Source organism: Episyrphus balteatus, chromosome 3 (assembly GCF_945859705.1).
Source record: "Episyrphus balteatus chromosome 3, idEpiBalt1.1, whole genome shotgun sequence".
Lineage (NCBI taxonomy): Eukaryota > Metazoa > Arthropoda > Insecta > Diptera > Syrphidae > Episyrphus > Episyrphus balteatus.
The window spans coordinates 72655967-72678663 of NC_079136.1; the positions used below are offsets into that span (position 1 = coordinate 72655967).

Consider the following 22697-nt stretch of genomic DNA (forward strand, 5'->3'; position numbering starts at 1 on the left):
AGCTTATGCACCGTGATAATGGGTGTTGGTTAGATTTAAATTCCCAAAAAGGTCTTATTCTCTTCACGAGGAAATATACCTATGATTCCGGACTTTAAACACCAGACAATTAAAGATATAACACACATAAAATAAAATGCACTACTGGATCTCACGTACTTGCTCTTGCAGTTCAAAAAAACTTTTATGTTAGTTTACTTGCAGAATTTAAGAGCTGCCTCTATATAAATTTTAAAGAAAGTTTGTTGATTTTGGAAAAGAGCCGACATTTAGGGCAAAATTTTAATTAAAAAAAATTAATTGGCTTTTTTTTTGGAAAAAATAAAAATACAGTTTTATTGCAATTCTTTTCAATATAATGTCAACAAAGTTTAATCAAAATCGTTAGAGCCGTTTTCTATTTGATTTGAAAAATTTGTATGGGAGGTACACTTTCTAAGCGAGATATAAAAAAAAAAAACAAAAAAAAAAAACAACTTTCAGAATTACATAAAAATCATCAGTACCAAATTCGAAGAAAATCCATCATCCCGTAAGGTGGCACTCGTTTCATACAAAAAATATATTGGGGGCAAATGTGGGTTTTGCAATTTGATAGATTTCTCATTTTAATAGAGATTTTGAATATAATGAAGATGAAATAAGGTTTTAAAAAATAAAATACACGTAGGTAAAAGTCGCTTAAAAGATTAAAATTGTTACATATTACACTGGTCTACAAAATTTAATTTTTGTTTTGGTGCCGAGACTATGATACACTTTTCTATAAGTTTTTGATGTGCTGAACTCGAATCTGAAGTCAGAAATATCCTATTAGCTCCCGTTTTTGAAATATTACCGTTAGAAAGTTCGAAAAAATCGTTTTTTTGACTTATTTTGAAGTTAACACACATGAACCAAAATATACTTTTCTGAAGGTTTTGGGTGTGTTGAACTCGAATCTGAAGTCAAAAATATCCTATCAGCTCCCGTTTTGGAAATATTACCTTTAGAAAATGTAAAAAAAAACGTTTTTTTACCACTTTTGATGTTATGCCTTAATTTGAAGAATTTTTAAAAAATATAAATCATAACGGTTTCTATAAGAACTATTTTTTTTTTTTATTCTTTCAAGACCTGTTTAAATCTTTGCAATATCTTTTTTACTGTCGGAGATATCTTAAAATGAATAAGTGTGTTTTTATCAAGAAGGAGATGAAAACGTGATATCTGTTTGATACATTACAATAATCCAAAAAACTGACGATATCTCGAAAAATAAAAAAGATATCGAAAAGATTTAAAAAGATCTTGAAAGAAGGAATATAGTTCTTATAGAAACCGTTATAATTTATATTTAAAACAAAATTTCTTCACACAAAAACATAACCTCAAAAGTAGTTTTTTAACATCTTCTAACAGTAATATTTAAAAAACGGGAGCTGATAGGATATTTCTGTCTTCAGATTCGAATTCAGCACACCGAAAACCTATAGAAAAGTATATCATAGTCTCGGCACCAAAAACCTTGTAGACCTGTGTTATCAATTAAATAAAAAGAATTACATTGAATTTTTTATTAATTTTATAAGAAATATAAAAAAGCATTAAAAATTGTAACAAAAACACGCTTTAAAATGGTTTTATAAACCATAAACTGAAAATGTTATTTGAGTTCCTATACAAGGAATTTTCGAATTTTTTTTTTCAAAAATTGTAGGAACCGTTGTTAAAAAAATTAGTATGCTTTTCTGAAGAAATATTCGACACATAAAATCAAATTTTCAAAAAAAAATTATTTATTAATTTTCAAAAAACTGATTTTTCGAAAAAAAAATTTAGAAACTTCTTTAAAAGTCCAAAAATTGTATGCATGATTTTTTTTTCCAAAATTTGACTTTATTTTTAAATTTTTGTTGATTTATCTGAAATTTATAACAACTAAATATATTAATAATATTAATTCCCGACAAACAATTTTGGTTCTATAAAGCTTTACAGATCAATTGTTGCTTCTGTAAAGCATTATAAAAGCAAAATTTTTAGTAGGGTTTGCTTCATATATTTTTAATTTTAATTCATTCTATAATTTTCTTTTCCATAAATTTACTTCTATGAATTCAAATTACTTGTTGTTTTTGCTTTTATCTATTTTCGACAGACGTGTTTCTTTGCCTTTTATTCTTTTGACCTTTTCCGAACCGTCCCTGAAAGTCAGTGTATATTGTAAAAACTATTGGTTTAGGGATATTCTGTACGAGTACGCCTTAAAAAAAAAAAATATTTGATGCTAAATTAAATTAAATAAATCATTTATGTATAGTGGAGATGTTTGACTCTAAACTGGATTTAACTATATACATATATCTTGGGAAATTTTACTTGGCAAATCATTGAAATTTATATCGAATGTTTTTTTTTTTCAAATCACGGTGGTGCATACACAACTTTTTTTCTATAGAAAAACTTAAGCATGAGATTCTATTCGATAAAATAATTGGTTCCCCACGTTAATTCCGCATTCATATAAATTACTCAATTAAGTTAAAAGAAATTCTAGAACACAAATTAAATTAATCCCGGTACAACTTTCAGTTTAAAAGTATTTCAGTTCAAATATCTTCAATTTCGTATAGTTGATAAATACGCACATTGTAATTTTAAACCCAAATAAATCATAAAAAAAAGAATCCAATAAATCAGCTTTGTTTATTTAGTAAGCTATTTTTATTATTTTTTAATTTTGCAATTCACACAAAATTGCTACATTCTTCGTTATTTATTTGGTTTGTACTACTGCATTCTGCAATAAATTGTTAAAACAGCATGTTTAATTTAATTTTGTGCTTGTCAAAGGTCTATGTAGACGTAGAATACAGTATACGCGTTGTATACGGTTGGTATAGTCGAATTTTAAAATTTTAACTCTGCCAGAGGACCAATGTTGTGTGTGGCACTATTTTCGTTCACAAAGCAAATTTATTTCGAAAAGCACCCACCATCTGAATGTATGCATATATGTATGCATACCTATATAACAAGGGTATTCGAGGATATACTCAGGTGTATGAGTGTGTGTGTTAAATAACAAAAAAACACAACAAAAAAAAAAAAGGGATTCAGTCGAGCCTTTATTGCGCTCTGCAAGTCATAAACTCAACCAAGCATTGCATCGTTTATTCAGGAACAAATTTTGCGAATAAATCAGGTTTTAAAGCTCCCTACTGTATGATAAATAGAGCTGCTCAACCAAAACCCTGTTCTCGTCTCTCTCTCTGAGATTTATTTAAGAATTTGTATTCTACCAGGCTACCAGGCTATACACTATACTACATTCTCTTAAAACGATGCATTCAATGAAATATAATCCTTATCCAACACCCAGATCTGGATCCAGAAAAAAAAGAGATATAGTCATAGTCACGCATTGGGTAAGATGAACACAACTGGAAAAATTACATGGAAATCATTATTTTCCTATGAAAAATGGAAAACGCTTAAGCAAGTGTATAACAAAGTGTTTTGCTGGTTAAAACGATGCATTAACTTCTTTGTTGATTTATTTGATTGTTATACTAAGTTTCTTTTTTGTTTAGATATAAAGAAATTGAGTTTCTTACTTTTGCATACCTACAGGTTTTCAAAGGTAATTGTATACACTATACACTTTTTAAGTTACATCAAAAAAGCTTATATAGTTTTACGAAACAAAATTGAGTTGGATGTTGAGATAATGCGATGAAAACTTTTGTTTGCTTGAAAGTTTCAAGCTGTTATTGAAAAAAGGAATTTTTCTTAAGATCGCGGAAATAATTGCTAAGAACATTTATAGAATATTTCAGGCAGGACTTGTCTTAATTCGAGTTTGAGGACTTCGTGTCATATTTTGTTTAAAGCTGGTATTTTACTATTTTTTATGCATACCATTTGAAACTTTTTTTCCAGTTATTGTCTGATGCATTATAATAGTTTAAGTCAATGAGGCAATGATTAACTGAATAAAATCTAAAGCTTACGGCCATATTATTCACTAGTTTAAAAAATACATCTGGATGTAAAGAAATTGAAATGTCAAAAATAAATCCAAATCCAAAATAGTTATCCCGATTTTAACTATCAAACAAAAAATTAAAAAATAGTCAAAAATGAATATTTTTTTTTCTGTGTGATAGTGAATATCATGGATTTGGATTTATTTTTGACATTTTAATTTCTTTACATCCAGATGTATTTTTTAAACTAGTGATTAATATGGCCGTTAGGTAAATAAGATTTACTTAAGCTTAAGATATCTCGCACGAAAAATGAGATTTCGGAAAGATTTGAAAAGTTTGTGATTTTTTTTTTTTTTTTTAACGACGTTTTTTGTTACATATGTGAATTTTTTTAAGAAAAAAACTAAAATAGCTGTTTTATTGCAGTTGTTTTGAATATAAAATTTGCAAAGTAAATCGTATTAACTCGAAAATTTTCTCCGGGAGGTACAAATTCCAAGCGAGACATAAAAAAATTTCATCGAAGTCATCAATACTAAATTTGAAGAAAATTCACAGTAGAAATGAGAACAAATGGACATACAGACCTGCAAACGTCATGACGAAAACCACTTCTGCAGATTTCTACATCATCGTAATGTTAGTTTCGAGAAAGTAAAAGCAGCAAATTCTTTTTTTGTATCTTATTTTTGATGTAACCAAAACTTTCAATAACAAACTACTTACCTTTATTAAGTAATCATGAAAAAAAATCAATGAACTTTAAACTATTCTTTTGAACTTTTTGGTTTAATATTTGCTTAGCTTTTTCACACCTACTCACCCAAGTATAAACCTATAAACTTTTTTTTGTTTTAACTTTTTTCCTTCTCTATGCCTCAAGCTATCCCCCAAGATTCAATTTATTTCCATCTAATAAAAGACAGGTGTCTTGTGTTTTGTAAACAGCTTCAGGGAATAAAAAACTAATTCAATTAAACAGACACACACACAAACATCTTATATACACAATGTAACACAAATGCATACAAAATACAAATATACATATCAAACAAAAATATCTGCAGGATATCTTTTTCAAAGACAACTTTTATTGGTTTTATCGTACCTTATTATATAGTAGTAAAACAGTACATTTAAGTTAAGAAGAAAAAAAGAACATCGTATCGTTTTCATTTTTTTGATTCTTAAGGTTCAGTAAGTTCGAAGAGAATTTATTACCTCACCCGTCTGCAGTTTAATTAATTTAAATCAAACAAAAGAAAAAAAAAAATCGAAACAAAAGAGTGAGTTTTGAAATATGTATTCAATAAAACACAATGTTAGAGTTTGATTCAAAAATTCATACACCACACACAAAAATCAAATTAAATTGTTCATGTTATTTGTATAAGGTTGGGGCTTCGTTCAGTTAACTTTTTTGTTACTTTAAAAATGAAAAAAAAAAAAAAAAATGAAAAAAAAAAAACACTCATACACCATAGTGAACTTTAAAATTCATTAAAACTTCAAGCCATTTTGATGGAGTCATTTTAATCAAATTATTAAACATTTTGCTGTACATTTTTATGGTTACTGTGTGTCTCAACACAAATAGCTATAGTTATTTGACGAGTTACAAAATTACTTGAAAAATTAAATTAAAAAAAAAAAAACATTGATTCCAGTCAATTAAGACATCCTTAATGTGTATTTTTTTGTCAAGATATATATATCCGCAGAAGGATTTCTCAAATATCAAGATTGAACCATATTTTTCTACCAGAGAGCAGGGAATAAAAAAAAGGGTTCTGTTTTATACTGAAACTAGAACTAAACAACTGATAAACAGTATCATTTATTATTTTCCTTAAATCGTATACAAGTTATGTATGTTTTGTAAAAAAGGGACAAATAGTCATGTGCTACAAGTTTTGTTTTATTTAATCTAAGAGCCGACATCAGATTTTGGAAGTTCAAAAAGTGAAAAGGTATATTTATTGGTCAAATACTAGTATGTGTCGGATATGAAAGTGAATACTTTAATCGGATCTACAAGATTCAAATCTTCAGATTTAGGTTTTTAACAATTATGTTCACTCGAACTAGCTCATACAAGACAGTTTCCATAGAGTAATCCTATCGAAAGGATATACTCATATTCAAAAGGTCAGAATGGAGTACGGTATCGAAACTTATTAAATACCAAAGAAGGGTTATTGTGTCCAACTTGGCACTCTTAAAAATCCATAACAGAGCACAGTTAAAAAACTAACATTAAATTTATGCCTACACTTTGGAAGAGTATTAGAATGGTTCAATTCAGGAGCCATTCTGTGATGTTTCTCGAGTAGACATTACGATATTAAGATACAAATAGATTTACGATTGCAAAATTGAGAATTAATTCTCATTATAACCAGTTGGAAATGATTCTGAAAAGTTTTTTCCATCGAACTTATTACAGAATCAGAATAGCCCACTTTTACAGAACTCTTGCCGCATGCTAACTCGTACATATATCTGCCAAAAAACCACAATCAGCACAACTTCAGGAACCCAGTAAAGAAAAACCAACATAGTACTTCGGTTTGCTAGTAAACAATGTAGACCAAAGACAAGTTACCACAAACTATGCATGTTCGTTCATTCGTACTTTTCATGGAAATTTACTCTCCGTTTCAAAAATTCTCCAAATTGGATTGAATTCTCGGAACTAGTGTGCAGCATCCAGACTATTGTCGGAAAATAAATCGGAATGGCTGGTGATATAGGTCCCATGACACCAATATTTATGTTTTTTCCTTTATAAGTTATTTTATACGTTTTACTGCACACAGAAAAATAGAGAATTAGATGATGCCCTCTATGAATTCCACCCTCTTAAAACAATTCGAATTCCGCTTAAAATACATGAAATCCGCTTAAATTCTGTTAATTTCAAAGTGAAACAGAGGCGTACGTTGAGTTGCCGAGGCCCCGGGGCAAGACTAAATCTTGGGGCTCCTTTGATATTTGAGGGCCCCTTTGATATAGAAAATAAGAACAAATAAAAAAGTACGTATACGCAATACTCTTTTTTTGTTTTGGGTCCCTGATGTATCATTCGTTGGTTGCTAAGATTATTCAAGTAATAATATTTGGAGCTCTAAAATAATAGGTATATAATTTTTCTTTCAAATAATCATTTTTATCAAAAAACAAAACCGACTTCCATGAATCAAAACAGGGTTTTATAGTTTTTCTAATAGTTCCTATGGCCAGAAATGAACGAAATTGAAATGGGACCACATTGCAGACACCAGCTTTCCAATATAAAAATTGGTTCACTAAGTCCAAAGTTATGAGGTAACAAACATAAAAAAAACAACAACAAAAAAAAAAATACAGACGAATTGAATAACTCCTCCTTTTTGGAAGTCGGTAAAAAAGCATGTACATGTATATTAGGGTGTCCGTTATTTCCCAAAGTGATGTTTTCTGGGGAGACACCCCCTAGATGGAAAGTTTAGGGCCTAAATAAGGGGAATTTAGCAAAAAAAATTTTTGGAGGTCATTAGCCCTTGCCTCTATTGTCATACTTTCCCCATACAAATTTGTATGGGAAATTTTTAACTCATACATACAATTTTTTTCTCTCGAGTTAAATCATCTTTTTTTAAAATGTTTGATAATTCTGGTTGGAAAACAGTTACTTTAAAAGATCACATTCAAAATTTTCCGTTAAAATTTTTTTTTATATTTTATTTCGGTTTTTGAAATTATTAGCTGTTTTCGTAGTTTTTGCTTTTACGTTTTATTTTATTATTCTTAAAGTACACCTCCTATCACACAATTTTGATGCAGTTTTATTGGTTTTTAAATATTTTCAAATATTGCATTCAAAAATGTGTGTATAAATCAAAAAATTTAATTTTTTAAATTTTTATTTGAAATTTTTGCCGTTTTTATACCTTTAAATTTATTTTTTTCCGAAAATTAAACAATTATTGATGTGATCTTTTAAAGTAACTGTTTTCCAACCAGAATTATCAAACATTTTAAAAAAAGATGATTTAACTCGAGAGAAAAAAAATTTTAAGTATGAGTTAAAAATTTCCCATACAAATTTGTATGGGGAAAGTATGACAATAGAGGCACGGGTTAATGACCTCCAAAAATTTTTTTGTTGCTAAATTCCCCTTATTTAGGCCCTAAACTTTCCATCTAGGGGGTGTCTCCCCAGAAAAAATCACTTTGGGAAATAACGGACACCCTAATGTATATGTACATGTATAAAAAGTTGCCTTCTCTGCATTGTCTGTAGCCATCCGGGGCCCTAGGGCGTGTCGGGGGCCCCGGTGCACTACCCCGCTTGCCCCAATGGTGTGTATGCCCCTGGCTGCTGGTAAAGAACTCGCCTAGTGACCCAACAGTTGTAGGTTCAATTCAAAGTAGTCTGTCATTTTGATTTTATTAAAATGTTTCCACATAAAAATAGGGTGATTTTCCGCTTAAATTAAGTGGATTTCTTTTAAATTTGCGTATTCAAGAAATTAAGAAAATTTGTCCGCTTAATTTGAAACGAAACTCATCTTAGCAAAAAACCATGCAGAAATCCGATTAATTTAATGTGGAATCCGCTTATTTTAAGGTGGTCTTTTTTCTCCGTGCAGTCGCGTAACGTAGAGATGCGGATACACTTCAGTATCAGTACATAAATGGAATTATCCAAAAAGAATGATCTACATTCAACGATGTATATCTTCTTATCTTAATCTCACATTGCCATTAATATAACACCTTGAGAAAATATAACATTATTAATAACCTTTTTAAATCTTTGCGAAAAATGAATATAAATAAAATTCAATGTGAAATGTATATTAAAAAGTTATAAGCTTATACAGTCTTTGACATGGTTGCAACCGACACCTATAATATATAAGCCTGGGCCCCCTTAATCTTTGCTTTTGTTTACTTGATTAATGATATGATGAATATTTGAAGAGAGAGATTTTGTTTACGTCAATGTAATTCCTTGTTATCCTTTGAGATTTAAATCTTACAAAATCACTTAAGCCGTCATTATGTTTCTTTTATATCCGCCGTAGAGGGCTTTCGTTGATTAATCATAAAGAGATATTCTCCAGATTTTTCATATACATATGTGTTCTGTCAATTTTATTTAAAAGAAGATATATGACGTTTTTTTTTCTCAAAATATATTTTATTTATATCGTATGTGTACACAAATATAAATTGCTTTTTGCATTTTAAAATAACAACCATATACGCAAAATTAATTACATTCATATATAAAACCCAAGAAAAGCTAAATAAAATCCACGGAACTCACCTTTCCAAGTAAAAGTAATTACTTTCAAAACTTTTATTTTTGTTGACTCCTGGCTCCATGCCTACAACATCCTTTTGTCCTTATTGTTTTAAATCTGTACGAGTTTGCAGTATGTTTAGTAACTTTAGCTGGAATTCTCAGGTAGGCAACAACAGAGGCACACAATTTAAATAAGTGTAGGTACCTACGCTATGTAAGAGTTTAATGAATCTGGGCACGACTATTAAATATAATTAATACCAACGGATATACTATTTTCAGAGTATAACGATGACGTACATATTTTTTTTTTTTTTAATTTTTGAGGATAAATTAAAAAAAAAATTAGTTTCAAAGTTTTATACAGCTTCAATGGTTTTAAAAGTTTTTTATAGAATGAGAACCGAAAGAGAGAGTGGTACAACAAAAATTATTTATCTAAGCAGAAAATTGAAATTGATTCACATCTCACTTTGTTCGCTATAAAACGAATAGTTTTTTTTGTTTATTTTTTTTTTTTATTTTTGGGTCAAATGACAGAGATTGGGAAACTCAGTTCCAGATTTTCTCTCCAAGTAAGTTATAATGAAAAGTTTTTATCCGTCGTCATCGTTGCTTGGTTGATTTTTTTTTTTTTTTATTTTTATTGTTCGGATTACATGAAGATATGACAACGAATTGAAAAGGACAACAAAAGAGTGGGTTATCTTTTTACGTCCTACAAATTGTCAGATGTCGGAAAAGAATCAAGCACCAAAGTTGGGAAAAAGTTTCGAGTAAAAGAGCCTTGATAAAAATCAGAAATGAACAGAATGTGGCTACTGTGCAGTAAAAGAACATTTTTTTTTATACTTGTTGTTTTATATTTTTTGTTGGTAAGACAAAAAAATATATATATTTCGCTGACATAAAGAAAGAATTTCAAAAGTTTATTATTAAGAGTAATTGTTGGCAATTCACTATCTAATTAAATTTGATTTGTAATTATTTTCTGCGTAAGGTTTGAGTTTTTTATTATGTTACTTTACTTTTGTTTAGGCTTACAGCTCTGTGTGGACCACTTTATGTGAACCACTTAGTCTTCTTCTCCTTATTTAGTTGTCAAATTGGAATGGATTTGAAAAATTTGTCGAACTGTCGCGTCAAGTTCCAACTTGGCCACCCCAGGCGATGTATTTTCTCTTGCAGTGGAAACAGCAACAAATAACTTACGAAAAAATTTCCCATTTCGTATTAAATTAAAATATAAAAAATTATAAACAATCTAAATTTTGATATTATTTAGATCTTCGTGGTTCTTCACAAAATTAGTTTTCATATCGACGTGCTTTTATATTTTTGTATGTAGATATGTATATGCTATTGAACTACAATAATTATAATTATTGTAGAAGCTACAAATCCAGTGACCGTCAAAAATGGAAATTTTTTCAAATCTCCCCAAAATCCCGGCTGTTTTTTTTAAACCGCATTTAACCTCACCTTTTGACTTTAAATGCAGACATAAACTCTTTTAGCTCTTGGTAATCATACCAAATGAAACACTTTTACCAGGTTTCACAGATATTGGAATCTATTAATTAAACTTGTTTTTTAAAGCCTCAACAGGTATTTGCTTCAGTAACGAGTAACGAAACGTTACTTTCTAAACAGTATCGTTACTCGCATGTTTCGTTACTGGGTACTGAAGTAACGAAACATACGAGATACGAAACATACGAATAACGACCCCATTCCAATTTCAATACTAAATCATCCGATATATGAGATACGAAACGAAGTGATACACTCAATTTGTCGCATTTCGTAGTCGGAATGCTAACTCCAGATAATTATCTGGAGTTTACTTTTGTCTCGATAAAAACAGTGCCAAGGTATAGTTGTGTTATCGATTATAATTTCTACAGAAATATAAAAAAAAAAAACGTTTTAGTATTTTCTCTATGTGGCCGAAATATACCCATGCCGCAACCAATGTGTTTATGACCTTTTTTGTTAATGGTCTTGAAATGTAGCTTAAGAATGTACGAAAGTGTTTTGGTTTTTGAAAAAATTTGTTAATTTTCAGTGCAAAATTTTCAACTGAAAAAAAAGCCGAGAAAACGAGGTTTAAAAATCACTGTCAATAGAAAAATGAAAAATTGTTCGACATGGTTGTATTAAAGTGTTAATATTCCGAGATCTGCGCGATGTACTTTAGAAATAAAGGTCTCTAAAGAATTGTAATAAGATTACTGAACTGATATAAACAAAAAATTACCAAAGTTTTGTCGAAAAAATAGAAAAAAATAAAAAAAAATTTCCACGTTTGATTAAAAAAAAATCGAAAAAAAATCAGTATAGCTCCGTTCAAACTCTTATAACATGAGAACGCTGCGCCGGCGCGCCGCAACTTAAATTAATGTTTATGGCTTTAAAATGTAGCTTAGATTATACAAATTGTTTTTGGTTTTTTCAAAAAAAAATTTTTTTCACCCTTATACCAACGTACGAAACATACTTAAAATACCAAACATACGAAACGTATCAAATACATGAAATATACGAAAAGTGCGAAACGTACGAAGCATGCGAAAGTAACGAAAGTAACGAAACATACGAAACATGCGCAACATACGAAACACACGAAACATACGAAATATACGAAAGATACGAAGCATACGAAAGTAACGAGTAACGATATTATTGATGCGGGTACTAGTAGCAAAAGTAACGTATACATGCGGGTATTCATTTTGTCGTTACTTTTACAGCTCTACCTAGTACATACTTGGTGAAGCAAGTCGTGAAGTGAATCCATACTTTTTTTTTTTGGTCACCCGTGAACGTTCCTGTGAAGTTTCGTGGTGAAACAAAAATTGGAGTTTTGCTTCACGACGTGAAGTAGTTCACGTGAAAAAAATGAATTTGAAAATACTTCACGACTTGCTTCACAAGTGAGGAGCTCAGAACTAAAACGGCCTAACCCACATTTTCAAAAAAATCAAACTGAGTACACAGATCGAACGGCAATAAAACAATTTATAATATAAAAATACATCCCCATTAAATTACATTAAATAGAGTTAAAATTAGAGCCAAAAACTTTTGTCACTCTAGTGGACGCCATTTTGGCTTCGGCGACAAAATTGCCTAAATCATTTATAGCAAATGTAGTTTCGGAATAAAAAAAATATCAGACCTTAGCCCAAAAGTATAGCCAACACTCCTAACTAAAAACAATTACAAACTAAGTATTGAATAATATTTTTTTTATAACTTTTACAAGCCAACAAAAAAGAAACCCTGAAAATATGATTTTCTTTAAACTCGTTTTTCTCAAAACGAAATTTTGTGGGTTAGGCCGTTTTGGCGCTGAGCGCCTCAAGTATGTACTAGGATTAAAATAATTTTGAATTTTTTTCATTTTGACTTTGGTAGAATACTCGATGATATTTTTTCGTTAGCATTTTCGCTGTCGACTTTGGAGACTTTAAAATAAAATTTGGAGACATTTTTAAATAATCACTTTTTTAAGTTATTTTTGTAGCTCCAACTCTCTTAAAAATATTCAAGGTTTTGTTTAAAAAACTTAGCTCAAAAAAATGCGAATTTATTTTTTTTCCAGAATTTTGAAGTAACTTAAACTCAAATGAAACGCGAAAACCTCGATTTGCATCAAAAGCTTCAATTACTGACAAAAGAAAAAAACTTAAAAAAGTTTTTATTTAAAAATGTCTCCACTGACCTGATCAATCCCGAAGTGCACTTGTAAAAATTTAAGTTTTATTTTAATTTAAATAAAACATGACTGGGTGGATGGCTATAAGTTACTTTATATATGAGATTAATTTTTTGATTCCGCCGCAAGCTGTCCGCCAAAGTAAGGGACGTAGTAATCTGTTGTGAGTAACGTTGTATGGCGTATTTGAGAGGAAATAATTAAAAATAAAAAAAAAATAGTTGTTTTTTCCTAAAATAGGAACAAATTGACATATTTGGCTAGACGAAAATAGCCTCATTTGGCTTAACTAACGCAGATTCCAACAAATATTATTTCTCGAAAAAGTATTTTTCCATTTCCATTTTATTCATGACAAAATAATCCATCGGAAAATGAAATTAAAGAATTAATTAATTACATATTTGCCAGCCACCGTCCACCAAATGACGTGACCGTAATGACAAAAAGAAGTTCTGATATTTTAAAAATTAACTTAATTTGTTTGACAGAATTCGGTGGGATTATATGGCAGTGACATGAATACTCAATTATCGGCGAGTGTGATTCTTGGACTGCGTTTATATTGTCCTTTTTTTTCATTATTATTTTTTTTTATAAAAGTAATTACTGCCCTCTTGTGTCCAATTTTAATGGGAATATATTTTTTTAATGATTCCTTCCAACTGCCAAGCTTTTATTAAAGACAAAAATATAATTATAAAAATTTTTATGGTTTTTATCTTTATTTTAATTTCTGTAAAATGGATAATATTATGTATAGGTAGGTATAGCTATTATGAGATAAATAGATTTCCTTTCAGCCTTTTGTTTGTTTGATTTGGTTTTTATGCAACTAAACTATTTTAATGAAGTCAAAAAGGTATACATCCTCAAAAGATAAATAAAAAGTATTTTTCACGACCTGAGGGCTCTTAAATACGGTGTTGGCCATTAGGACCTTTTAATAATAGAGTGCCAAGTATTTGTTTTATTTAAGTCTTTATATATTTATTTACTCATTCAGATTCTGCACAGTATCCTTTTAACTTCCTTAAATAAGAGAATACAATATAAATTTAATTTTATTCTAAAAAAGATTAATTTAATTACTACTGTAAAAGTATGTGAAACTTGCATTGTTTTGAGAACTTTATTTTGAAACAAAGAAAATTTAAAATTTATTTACCGTCGGGAATGCTTAAAATTATCCCTTTTTCTCTTGGGATCAAATATGGCTCTGGTATTAACAAATGCGTTGAACTATGTTTGAATGTATGCATTTAGTGGTAATATATTTAAAGGATGTCCTCAATTAAGTCCAAACTTATTTTGTGTGAATAATAAATAAATTTTGAATGGATAAACCAAACGCATCTATTTGTGCCTGTGCAGATTTGCTTGGAGGTTGTATTATCGGTTCTTTATTGGAATTTCCAAAATTATTAAATAAATAAGCGAAATATCTGTTTTGAGTACATGAATCCATAAATACCCTGAACAATGACTGAAAATTAGAACTTAAATTCACAAAATTAAATGGAATATATGTGTATTTACAAGAAACTCTGTTTTCCATATCCTTGAAAGGGCACTTAGTTAAGAACTGTAATATTTAACCTTCAAGCGTGTTGCGCGACGTGCGTTGATTCGACCGACCAAAGAGAAGTTAAGTTCTTTCTTTTTTCATTTTTAAACTTAGTTTTTACTAAATTAATGTCCTAGATAATGAATAATGTTCCTTATTATAAAAATAATAAAAGATATTGATTAATTAGTGTTTTATTTCTCTGCTTTTTCTATAGCTTGTACCGAATCGGAACGTATACATGTGTATTTGAACATTCTCTAATTTTTGTATTTAAAATTTTGAATACTTTGTACGGAAAACAAAAGCACAGTGGCTGAGAAATAAAATATTTTTCCAATTTTTCAAATAAAAGCATTAGTTTAAAAAATTATTTGTCAGTTGCCCAGTTCTCCAGAAAAAGTAATTTTTTTGAATAATCAAGAACATTATGAACACTATTGAATTTCAAACCTTTTAAGGACATGTTAAATTACCTACACTTAACGATTTGACAATTTAAAAAATATTTAAGATACATAAAATGGAAATGTTAAAAAACAGCTCTCACAACTTTCATTGAAAAAAAAACATATTTTTTTAACGGTACCTATGTACATATTATAGAACCGTTTCTTGATTTCTGACTTCCTTGTAAACGACTTAATTGATTTCAACTAAAGAAAGATCTAAACTAATCATGACAACTCATTTAAAAACGATTTCATTTTTTTTTTTTTTTTTTTGAAAAAACAATGTTTTCAAAATAATCCATTTTTTGTCAGTTAATATTTTTTTAAGGACAGCGTAGCAAATTTGTTTTTTAATTAAAAAAAAAAAAAAACGAAAAAAACAGCTCACACGATTTTAATTTGAATAATGAGAAATAATAAAATTGGTTATGTAATTCGTTGAAAGAAAATGCCATGAAATTTAGCGAAAAGAACAAAAATTTACGGAAGAAAACGAAAAACAAGCTTTTAAGACGAACATATTATTTGTGATACAATTAAAAGAAATTTATTTTCTTCAAAAAGACTCTAGTATAAATTAATTTCTTAATTCATTTTGTTTAGATTTAACATGCACGCTATTATTTTTTAAGCAACACAATAAGAAGATTTAAGAAAAAATAACCAATTACCTGATTTACCTTCGTTATTGTTAGTTCAACTTGAATCCATTCATAAATTATTTTTAAACGCTTAATAACCTAAAATGTAACGAAAATTTACCAGTCGTTTAATTAATTTTTAAATCAGTTGTAAACTACAAGGTGAATTGTGTAAATTTTTATTTATTAATGAACAACATAACATCTTTTATTTAAATAATAAAGATCTGGGGGTAGATTCTATAAAAAACGAAAGAAAATTTGCGACAGATACAGAACAAATTCTTTCGTTTTTCAAGTTATATGAATCAAACCGTTCGCACAAACGAAAACGATTGTTCGTTTTCGCTATACAGAATCTCCGCCCTGGGGTCGAATTACGGCATACGTTCGTTAACGAATGGTTGCTATGTGTCCCTATCGTTTTCTAATAATTAAATAGAGACAGAAATAGTCAAAACGTTCACGTATGATCGTAATCGTGTGCCGTAATTCGACCCCTGTTTTGTTTATTTTTTAAATCAAATCTCTCTTAATAGATTCGAAAAAAAAGTAAAATTTTCTTTAACATTAAATACTTACTTTTTCGCATTTAATTTTTCTGCTAAATTAATCAATTTCAAACCCCCATTATGACCAACTTAAGGGGTGTCTGTATATATTTATCTATATATCTATGCGTACAGCATGAAGATTTTTCTATAGGCGTCGAATATTTAGGTGTCTCCTATCAAGGAACTTCAATTTGTATAAACAAAAATCTCAGATTGTTTATTTATGCTAACATTGTCAAGAAATTACCTTCCAGCAATTACTCCTTTATTTTATTACCCTAAGATAGCTTGAAAAACATTTTTACCTTCTCTATATTATCCTCTCACACTTTGTCGACTTATTTCGACTCTTTTTGTCTGTTTTTTTTTTTTTTAGGATACATACAGTACTGTATGGAAATTATGTCAGTAATTTTGTTTAAATTCGTCAAAATTTACTACCACAAATTTAAAAAAATTATAGGACTTTCGTTTTTAATAATTCTTTTTTAACTATTTTGCCATTGTGATAAATCTCGAATTGTAGTCTTGAGTTTTTGTGAGTTGAAAAAATTCTATTCCAAAACAGATTCGGGCATTTAAGCTTTGTATCCGTTAAATGTATTGGCAGATTTGTAGCCCTTGCGATCGCAAAAAGAATGGGTTTGTTTTGGAGTTATAGTTAACTGTGTTTGTTGTGTTAAAATAACATAAGTGATTTGTTTAAGTTTTTCTTCTAACGAGAGATCAAACGCGCTATAAATTATATATACCTATTTGCCAAATTGAATGTAAAATAGTCAAAATGCCCAAGATAACCGTGTAAAGTTTTTAATTTCACTGCATTGTTATTGCTATGATCATATTTTTCTGAGATTCCCTAATTTCGAATTCCATCTTTTCTTTAAAAAAAAACCCTTTCAATCAAACTAATCTTGTAGACATCTTAAGCCTAGTATGTATTTTCGGATCAAAGCCTCGAAAAAAGTTTTGGTTTACAGATATGAGCTCGCAATGAATAGGTTATCCATTTATGTAAAAAACTAAAAAAATATTTTTTTTTAGGATTTTCGAGAAAAAATCGAGGTTAACCCCTTGTCTAAAAAAAATCCATTTTCAAAAATTTTCTCCAAATCCATTGAGCGATACATAAAAAGAAAGGTCTCTTTCTCTTTGAGCTCTATTCATAACCGGCACAAAAAAAAAAGTGTCATGTACCAGAAACCAGACCTATCTTTCTATATGTTTTTGGACACGCTGAATCCGAATTTCAAGTCCGTTTTGCCCGGTCACTCTCCAGTTTTGAGAAAAATGTAAAAAATACCCCAAAAAAGGCAAAAAACTTCCTTTTTTTTTAGTTTTTTGCATTTTACTCAAAACTGGAGGGAGGTGAATGACGGACGAATGATTTAAAACTCACCAAATATGCCAAAAATTTTAGGGAAATTTTTAAAAAACAAAAAACTTTTGAGGCTATAAAAACTATAAAGTTTATAGAGTTTAAAAGCATTTAAAAAACTAGAAATTTAGATGCCAGCCAAATCTTTTGTTTTTAATCATTTCAGATTTTGTTCGGTGGAAAATTCTATAACTCAAAATCTATCCGAGAATTCCAAAATCTATTTTGCCGATTCTAACAATTATTTTTTTTGCCACAACACTGTAATTGCTATGAAAAAAATTCTTTTCCTTAATTTTGAGATTTCAATTTCAGTCACGTTATGAAATAAATTAATTGTTTAATTTTATTGCCTCGGTATTTATCTGCGAATGATTTCCGATGGGTATTCCTTTTTTCCTCGATGTAAAAAAAGAAAAAAAAAACAAAAATGAAGTAAAATAAAAACTAACTCACTCTTCCATCTTCATAGGACTTCACTGAAAAGGACGAATGAAAGAAAAAAAAAATTCAAATAAAATCCAAGAACATTGAATCCACCTCAAAGGATTTTGCATACCAAACCATTAAAACCTATAGCTTTTTTGCTTGGTGGATTCTAATAATAAAAAAAAATATGATATCCTCGAAAGTAATTTATAAGTAAGCCATAGCGCTAGATAAATCCAAACCCAGTCACCCTCAACATTACCAAGGGATTCATTCCGCTATAAAAAATCTTTGTTTAGCTGTAAAAACAAAATGAAGAAAAAAATATAAAAAAAAACAACAACAACAACTATCAACAAACCGGAAACAAAATAGAATCAAATAACTAGTGGAAATCGATTTATGCATTTGGACTCTCGACTCCTTTTATGTGAGGTTTTCTGATGTGAAAGCATTCATAGGATAAAAAAATATATATTTTTAGATTCTTTTGTTGGAGGCGGAGCGGCGGCGGGGGTTGTCGGTGGCCGGTGGTGATGGCCTATATTTTTGGAGGCATGTTATGTAAATGCAATTCGTCGACAGTTGTGGCTTGGCTGTCGTTATCACGGTTCTTTTCAGTTATTATTTTTTTTTCTTTCATTTCTTTTTTTTTTTTTTTTTTGTTAGAACAAAAATGTTTATGAAAGTTCATAATTCAACGAATAACGAATTTGAAAATCGAGCAAAAAAAAAACCGCCTTGTGTGCTTTTCTATACATGGGAGTAGCCATGAAGAAGACTGTGGAACTGCAGTTGCAGTAGCAGTATAGAAAAAAGTATGATAGCCGGGTGCAATTTATGTTGTAGACATATGGTCTTTCATTTGCTCTGGCTTAAGGCATGGCACACAAAACCCAAGCGCACAGAAATGTATGTACAAGAACCAAAGTAGAGACGGAAGCCTAGTTATCCTCTGGAAAAATAAACATTCCAAAAGGAGGTAGGTAGTATCCAGTTGCGAAAATACTCTCTCTCAACGGAATTAATTTGGTATGATGGTTCTGCTTTAAGAGAAAATTATTAGAAAGAAAAAAGGAAAAGCATCTACAGTATTAAGACTTGGTCAAAGATTGTAGTTAATAAAATATTAGGTTTGACATGCACACAAAATCATTAACGGCTTTGAGTGATTGTTTTCACTCATTATTATGAACTTTTTTATTTTTAAGTTTGTTTCTATATGGAATTTGTTTTGAACGATTTAACCTTTCATGTTTTCATACAGTTAATGGAATTCATCTTGATTATTTTAGATTTTTTGTTGGGATTATGTCTTTAACTAAAACATTTATCAAATTGATCATGAACCTACTAAGACTAAGCTACCCATTTGTGTCCTTGTCCTTTTAGACCTATTTGATTACAGGGATTAACCTGAAATCTAAACTTTATAAGTAGAATTTTTTTAGGCAGCTAGATGTGCTAAAAATATCCCAACAAAATTTCAACTATACAAGCGTAAGGAAACAAATAAGATAGAAAAATAAATCGCGTCGACATCTTTTAATAGAAAATAGAATTAAAGAAGTTTTAGTCATATCGCACGTTAAGACGGATAGTGTCACAACTTAAGGAGAAGTGCTTTGTATATGGCCCTTATTTTGAAATAACAACTAAAATTTAATCACTGCAGAGTTTAAAACTAAAAAAAGACTCTGGTGTATTGTATAGAAATTGTATATACAAATTTCACAATCCCCAAAAAATCTGGATATAGGTGTAAAAAACGTTTTTTTTATCACCTTTAGGCATTGCAAAAATTGTAGAATCATCAGTTTTCAACTTGGTTTTGAAACAATGAAATCCAAATTAGAGCACGTATACGCCACAGTGTACAAAAAAAACTAAATAGTTTATTATATGTTTTCCTAATTTACTATATGTATAAAAGATCAAAATAAGAAGCTGGCTGTAACGTATTTATTATATGCAAAATTTAAACATTCAAAAATTTTCAGTTTAAACTAATATTCTATTTTTTTTTAGAAAAGTCACATCTTTATATAAGGGCTTTGAATACACTTTCCTGCTTTCAATTTTTATTTGCTTGGTTTTATTATCAAAAGAAATAGTATGCCATTATTAGTGACGAGACGACCTTTGCCATAGCAAAGCCGCTGTATGGTCGTTTTTGAAAACTTTTATCAGTCAATTGAAGGCACAGATAAATTATGAACATTTTCTGATTGATGTGACAAAAGTCGGTTTAACCTACTAAATATACCTTCACCTAGGCATTAATCCAGAAGATTTTCGAATCAATGTCACTTGGTCGTTTTTCCCCACTGGTCATGGAAAAGGAGCAGTAGATCAATTAATTCAATCTCACCAAGGTGTTATTAATTGCCTGTTATGATTTTTCAAAGAATATAAAGAATTTAAACGAATTCAATCATGTGTATGATCAAAAATTCACATATAAAATCAAAATCTTTCAATTTGAAATTTCAAAAATGATGTAAAAATATAAATGCTACAAAAAGTCTTCAATGCCAAGCACACTGGATTGAACTTGAAGCACAGTTATTTTCCAAACTTGAAATAAAGTTGCTTAAAAATACATCGAGTCAGTTATACTAACTTAGATTCTGAGTCACACCCGTTACATCTAAAGTAAAGTGATTGTGATGTTACAAGATAAGTACGAAAAATTTAATTTTAAAAATATATTTACAATTCAATGCATTCATTCAATGTTTTCAGAATAACGAAAACACAATATCCCTTGAGTTTAAAAGTGATCCGGGTTCACCTCAGAAATCTGAGGTAAGCCTCACAATTTTGTACTGTTTCAATTCTAAGGCCAACTAAAAGCAATACTTTTTGCATTTACTTACACCATAAGCTTTTAAGGCCTGCCTTTCTTCTTAGTTCGCGGTCGGATCGGATCAATGTATGATATTGCCTTTTTGATGGCATCCTCCAGAATCTCTCTTTTGAACAATACACTCCTGCTGTCATGCGAAAATCACGAATATTTTTATAAAATAAAAAGTATGTTAAAGACATTTCAGTCATTCATATAAAATTTTTGTGTCATTTCACTTCTGTACCTATTTTAATGAAAATACAGATTCTAGTAAAATGTCATTTTGATAATGATTGTATGTTGCCGCTTTTTCTAAACTCATTACAACAAAACTCACTCGTCACGTTAAAATGTTCCAATTGCTGCTATTAAATAAATATGACACAGACAATTACTTTGATAGATATTACTGTATATAGGTTTTAAAAAATACTCTTAATATTGGAAGTGAATTCCTTTGAAATTCTTCAAAGTAATCTAAAACTAAATTTTTGATTGCATAAAATAAGTTTTCAGGATGCACTCTAATACAGCCATATTCTCTTCTTCATCAGATTTGACATAAGAACAAACACGCAACACTTCCGTCCGTCAGTATAGATATCGAAAGTAACATTATCTTTTATCCGGTTCCGCCTAGGACCATTATACTCAATTCGCAACTGGACGATGACCGGGAAATCAATGCTGGGAGCTTAGCTTAGATGTGGTGCATGTTGGTCAGTGTGGGATACATTTTGGGTTTTTTTTTTTTGTTGGCAATTTATCACTTCCAAAATGGAACTAGAATTGGAACGCCAACAAATTTATATCATGCAAGCGGAAGAATATATTGTATAGTGCACTGGGGCAAGATAACAACAAAATAAAAAAAGGAGTATGGATTTAGCTTACTTGTGCATGATTTCGTACATGTTGAGAACAGAGTGTATATATGGTGCATGTATAAAATATAAATATATGAGTTTTCAAATTCTTTTGGATTTTGAAAACTTTTACCCTAAGTAAGATAAATGGAGATGAAGATTCGCGTTGGTAGACCGAATAAAAATGTGGTAATGCTGCCAATAAATAAATGGATCAGAAATTATTGTTTTATTAGGTATTTAATGTACCTAAGCTGAATTACATTATTATTATGCTATAAATTGAGTTAAATTACAATGTTTTAAATAACAAAGGCTTTTAACTAAAACCGATCGCTTTTTTTGTGATATTTTGAACTTGAACAAATTACCACTGAATTTATATAAAGTATTATTTGAACTCGTTAATATATATTTTCTTTGTTATAAATTCAGCTTAATTTCAGAGTGAAATATAATGAAATTTTCATTTGTAATGATTTATTTCATTTGTGTGACAACAACAAAAAAAAAACGCATTTACACGATGTAATTATATTCGTCAGCAAAAGTATATAGAAATTGCAACTGAATAATATAGTTTCATTTTAATTAAAAATAAAGTACCTACATAATGGTATTTCATTTTTTTTTTATTTTTATTGTGGACGCTCTGGAAATATCCCAAATGAATTTTACATTGTTTAATTTTGTTTTTAATTTGTGTGTGCGTTATGCAATTTTGTTTGTTCAAAGTTTTATTTATTAACTTTTATTGTATAAATATGTTTGTGTACTGAATTTAATGGATTTTTTTATTTAAAGTTGATAATTGAATTCCGGTTCATGGAAAATTCAGTGTCGAAGGTGCAAAGTAGTATTGAATTGATTATTTTAGAAAAGCAGACAATGGGCTTTTAGAATTTTGAAATAAAATTTGTATTTTAGTTTGGTTGTATGACAGAACAAAAACAAAGAACATAAAACCA

General features: G+C 29.4%; 1 protein-coding gene and 1 long non-coding RNA gene across 5 annotated transcripts in view; both read left to right on the plus strand.

The window, feature by feature from the left end:
• LOC129913524 (uncharacterized) overlaps positions 1 to 22697 on the plus strand; it is a 72948-nt gene that overhangs the window by 16966 nt on the left and 33285 nt on the right. The window lies entirely within an intron of this gene.
• LOC129913525 (uncharacterized) lies at positions 16633 to 21277 on the plus strand. Of its 4 annotated transcripts, XR_008772062.1 has the most exons (7): positions 16633 to 16743; positions 17899 to 17988; positions 18056 to 18442; positions 18497 to 18622; positions 18682 to 18994; positions 20041 to 20695; positions 20758 to 21277. It is a non-coding gene; the product is annotated as an uncharacterized LOC129913525 (long non-coding RNA). The 4 variants fall into 4 exon arrangements; XR_008772064.1 differs by lacking the exon at positions 16633 to 16743 and having other exon boundaries at positions 17630 to 17988; positions 18497 to 18576; XR_008772061.1 differs by lacking the exon at positions 16633 to 16743 and having other exon boundaries at positions 17631 to 17988.